Raw genomic sequence first — 6000 nt, forward strand, 5'->3', positions numbered from 1 at the left:
TACCAAACCAGAAACACCTAAGGATGAGGGATGGGTAGATGGCTCAATATGTAAGAGTGCTTGTGGTACAAACATGAAGACCTGAGTTTGAATCCCAGAACCCACATAAAGAGCTAGGCATGAGAAGAGTCACTTGTGGATTTTCCCCTTGCTATGTATCAATATTATCTTAATAATCAGTAGCAGATATCTGCCAAGGGGCACAGTGGTCCCCAGGGTTTGAACTTCTTTACTCAGCAATATAGCCAGCCAACTAGAAACCCTCCAGACTAGCTCTGCCACTGACTGCTGGCATCAAGTCCTGCGATCTTACCCACACTGCCATACTTGGCAACACAGCTTATCAGGAGGCTTCAGACTCAAAATCTTTGTAAACCTTAGTGCCAATTAACAGAAAACCATGATCATGGAATAAAATGGTAAGTAAATAAGAAAACTCCCTTGAAGAAATTTAATATCGATGTTTCTTTTCAATTTTGTGAACTAACAGACTGAGTACTACAGAGTAAAATTTAAAATAGCAAATAACCGATGGCCAGAAAATGAACCAGGAGCCTGATAGTTACTCCCCAGATTGACATCACTGTAAGGAAAATAAGGACCACCATCCATGGAGGCCAAGTTCCCTGAGAGAATGCACACTGCCTCTATGAAAGGAAAGACAATTCAGATCAGACACTGGGTGTTCTAACCTATCTGGTTTTCACTCAGTTCAGACATGATTTATAATTTATTATTAATACCCTGTGACTTTAGAACACACAGGACTCAAACATTTCAAGGAAGAAACCTTCCAGTGCTCATTCTCTTGAGGAAGGGAGATTTAAATATTGTGTCAGCTCATGAGGCTACCACTGAGTAAAAATTAAAAATTAAGCCTGGTTTCTCATATTTCTCAGGCCAAAAAAAAGACAGCATTTTAAAAATCAAAAGCGTGTTTTGAAATATTAGATGTGGTTTTATTATATTTTTGTAAATCATGAGTACATCATGAACACAGATATATAAATATTTATATGCATAATTAAATCCACCCTAGTACATCATTTACAGATTTAATAAATGTGGAAAGAAGCACTGTGCTGTCAGCTTCACTAATCCTGATGCTAAGAAACTATGATTGATGGTTTTCCTTGTTTATCTTTCCATCCCTGGAGGTTTTTAAATTTTGCCAACAAATGTCAATTATATACCTAATAAACTATGATGGTTATTTAGTGTTTTTTTTTTCATGAAAATCAAGCAATCAGGTGAAAAAGAATCACAAAATATGCTGCTTAACACCATGCAGATAGAATAGTTTAAGGATGTGGTTAGGTTTTCACAGCTGTACTTAACCTAGTCTATATGAAGTTTGAACATTGTCTTTCAAATCTCAAAATGTATTGTGGCATGTGATTACCTGTTTGACGGAAGATCTAACACAGACACACACAGTGTCACTTCAAATTTAAAACTACTGCAACTGTTTCTTCGGTCTGCATTCTTCATCTCTCTATATAAACCTTTAAAATATCTGTAGCTGGGACATACTTGAGAGATTAGCTATTCCCTATGAATATGTGGATGTTTTGTTCTCATTACAATTAACTGTCAGGCAGGTACTGTTTTTATTAGATAGGCTTTTCATTTGCTTTGCTTTTTTAACATTACCTTACCCATAGCTGTAGAACTCCACCTAGTTTTATTTCCTCTTTACATATTCTCTATGCGTAATCCTTCTTCCTTCTACCTGTCTCTTTTGATGACTTGTTCATCAGTGCTTCCCAGAAGAAACAATCTTATTTGTTAACTCTCTTTAAAGAAGTTCTCTATTTTAGACACATCGTGTATATGATCTCACCTGGAGCTCTGTCATTTAGTCTCATCCTCTAAAGGAAAATGACTACCCTGGCCAATATTTCCTTATAGTGTTTCATCTCTATTAATACTTGAAAACATGCCTCTCCTGACTACTATAAGGTAAGGCCTCATGTTTGTTTTGGACTAACCTGCTAACTTAGTATGTAGCTTAGTCTTTCTGAGGCATGGTTATTTGTCTGACAGACTCAAATGTCTTACAACCTAAATATTGATGCTGAAGTGATAAAATAGCTTCTATAAAAATAATTGCTACTTTATAGCTTATGAGAGAATGTTCTCCAAAACCACTTTTGAATACTTTAAAAATTATGAAGAATCCATTACAGCTCATATAAGAGTGTTTTCCTTTTGTGTGGTTCTCTTCCTGTCAAAAACAACAAAGGAAATTCCCTTGCGATGATTTATGATTAGTTCAGCCTTTCCTCTATACACTGTGATACACATATTCCAGAAAGTGACTTTTGAATAATTGCTAAATTCCATGTTTCAGGAAACAATTTACTATCTCACCAAATTCTTTTTTCATCACATTTATTTGAGACAGGGATAATGTTTCATAAGACAGCCTCTAGCTACCTATGTATACAAGGATGAACTTGGATTTATATTTTTTAATTTAATTTAGAAGCAATCTGATTTTACATATCAATCCCAGTTCCCTCTCCCTCCAATCCTCCCATGCCCCCAACTGACACACCCATCCCATCCCCCATCCACTCCCCAGGGAAGGTGAGACCTTCCATGGGGGAATCATCAAAGTCTGTCACATCATTTGGGGCAGGGCCTAGGATTTCTAATCCTACTGCCACTACTACCCTAGTGTTGAAATTAGAGCTGTGAACTCTCACACCATGTTTAGGGGTGTTTGGGGGATAGAACCCAGGGCTTTGTGCTAGCCAAGCAAACACTACAACTGAGCTGCTACTTCAGCCAGTTTGGCCATGTTCTCAAAGGAAAAAAAATCAAATCTCAGGATGAATACTTAACAAAGATTTATTTTTAATTAACTTCCAACAAATTTAAACATCCTCATATATTAAACTAAGCTTAATACTGCCTCACTTTGGTTCTTTGCTATTCTGGCCTAATCAGCCATTGACCTTAACTCAACTTGCAAAAATTACTCTATTTTTTTTAAATTAATATAATTACAATATTCACAATATTAAAACATCATCCTCACTGTGAAAACAACTTTGAATATAATATTTATTTCAGAACACAAGAGTATCACTTTTGTGTTGTGCCTGACTTTGTTGTATGTAGATATAGACTATATCAATATTATCTTCCAGTAATAAAAGTGATATTTAGTGTTTATAATCCATTAACTTCTTTAGGGTTGGGGTGTTTTGTTTTGTACAAAGCCTTACTATGAAGCCCAAGCTGACCTATAATATTCTCTGTAGCCCAGGCTTGCTAGTAGTTTATGCTTACCCTGCCCCTAACCCTTGGGTTGCTAGGATCACAGGCACTTGTTTAAAAGCATCAATTACTCAATGTGCATCACATGCATCCACTTTTTCTTTTGATTTCCTCTAATTCTAGAAACAAGTTTGAACTGTTATAGTTCTACAACCGTCCATAAATTAACAGTGTTGCTGCTGACACAGAAGGATGTCCATCTTGACTGAAGCCCAACATTTCACTTCATGCCATTTCCCCCTTTAGCTATGTAACCACAAAGGTCTTGCCCACCTAAAGGAAAAGCACTTATGTATTGGTGAATCATCATTGTTTAATGGAGTGAGTTATAGAGCGCACAATTGTTCCAAGAACACTCCTTCCAACTGTACCTCTCAGTGTCAGTTCAGCCGTGAAGTTGCAGTGGCAGCTTGAATTACAATTAATCAAATGTTCTTTAGCAACAATTCTTTGTTTTGCGTGAAAGCATTCATTTTCCTTTGGTTTGTATTTCCCAAAAAGCTTTCTCATGGAATTTGCACCTAGACCTCATAAATCCTTCAAACTTACCTTCAAACTTTCTACTGAATCTGCTGTAGAAATTCTAACTCACATTAATATTATTATCTGGGATAAAATGATGAATACCACATAAAATAGTTATGAGCTCCTGAAGCTAGGGTTTATGCATTATACTAGTGGCCCATATATTCCAATCTCTCAAAAACACTTGGAAGTTGATCCTGTTGGCTTAGAGGTTAAGCTTCTTTCAGAAGTCCCAAGTTCAATTCCCAGCAACATGTTGGCTCATAGCCATTTATAATGAGATCTGGTGCCATCTTCTGGCATGCAGGTATAAATGAAAGCAGAACACTGTATACATATAAATAAATCTAAAAAATGTTGATCATGTGACTCAGAATATCAAACAGAAAGCTCTTTCCCTCCCTATTTATAACCATGTGTTATCTGGTGTTTAGTCACACTGCATTCTTTTCTGTTCTCTTGCTTTGTTTTGTTGTTTAGCTTGGCTTGCATGTGACCACAGACTATTCTTTCTTTTCCACTTTTTTCTTTGTAGCCCTAGTTGGCCTGTAATTTTCTATATATCCCAGAATAGCCTTGATCTCTCTCTTCTTACCTTGGCCCCCAGGCTAAAATTATACTTTAAATCAAGAGCCATATAATGGACATTGTCAAGGATGAACCTTCATTATGAGTTCTGGGACAAGTATCAAATAAAGCTCACCAGCCTAACTCTAGTGGATGTGGGCATGGCTTGGAGGATGTTATGAGTAGGCAAGATTAATGGAGAAGTTTTTTGAAATATACTTATATTTTCTGTTTAACTTTGATAGCAATAATTTGAAGTGTATTTAAACTAGTAAATAAAAATTGGATAGGAGAAACAGTTCAGTGGTAGAGTATTTGGGTAGCATGAGTTAGGCACTAAATTCAATTGTCAGCACAGCAGAAAAAGATGTTCTCTGGAGCCTGCCATGGTGGTTTATCCCTATAATTTTAGACTCATGACTGACTGATGCTTTTCTTATAGGTACTGTCTCCCAAATAGTCATGCATTATAGGCATGATTGGTGAGGACAGCTTCCTCGGCTCTCCCCTGTTTGTGTTCCTCATGAGGCCGCTTAGAGTCCAACTTTATGTCATCTATTGAAGGAGTGCACTGACCATCCCAGAAGCTTAGTTCAATTGCTCTCACCTCTGATTATAATAGTTGTTGACTGAATTTCCACCTTCAACATTAACTCACAATTAGCATTAAATTACAACATGAGTTATGGTGGGAACATTCAAACCATAACACTGCCCCTTGACTCACTTCAATAACCCATGCCACCCTTCTCAAATTTATAATTATTATTGTTATAGATATGTATATATAATAATATATATTCACATATACATACACGACGTGCTGAATCCATTGAGTATTGCTTGCATGTACACATGTTGAAGGCTGACCACTTGGTGTTGGATAACCAAATAAGTAGTTTGTCCTGAAAGAAAACTGCTTCATAACTTATGCAACCACTGACTGCCTGAAGCACTTCATATAGGAATGGAGCTCTGTGAACTTTCCTAGTCTATAGTGGCACATCAACTTTTGGGATCATTATAGTCTTGCATGGTTCTAGCATCCACATCACAACTCAAGGACACTATTTTATAGCTGGTGTCCTAGTGCTCTAGGTCTTACAGTCTTTCCACACCATGCCCTGTGATGTTTCTCCAGCCTTTGTATGGATTGTGCTATAGATATACCAATTAGAGTTGTTCCCTCCATCACTTTGTCTTCTCATTTTGAGCAGTTGTGTGTCTCTGAAGTAGCCTCCATCTACTTCAGGGGAAGCAAGCATCTTTGATAGACTGCAAGCTATACTTATCTGTGGGTCTAAGGATAATATCTTAGAATACAATTAGGAATTGCTTTAGTTTAGGGAAATGGCAGTAATGAGTTTCGTCCAGCATATATTACCTCTTCAGCTGTCAATAGCGGGATAAGTTTACAGTACCAGGCATAAGTTCCCTTCTGTTGCACAGGCCTGGAGTACAATTACAGAGCCGTTGATTGTCTTCAAAATATAAGTGCCAGTATTGCACCATTTGGAATAACTTGCTGGCTTATCAATGTGATTTTTAGAACTTACAACTCATTGGAAGTATTGATTACTTTTCTCCACTGGCAGCTTGCATAGAAACTTCTGATTAGTA

The sequence above is a fragment of the Cricetulus griseus genome, assembly GCF_003668045.3.
Source record: "Cricetulus griseus strain 17A/GY chromosome 1 unlocalized genomic scaffold, alternate assembly CriGri-PICRH-1.0 chr1_1, whole genome shotgun sequence".
Taxonomy (NCBI): domain Eukaryota; kingdom Metazoa; phylum Chordata; class Mammalia; order Rodentia; family Cricetidae; genus Cricetulus; species Cricetulus griseus.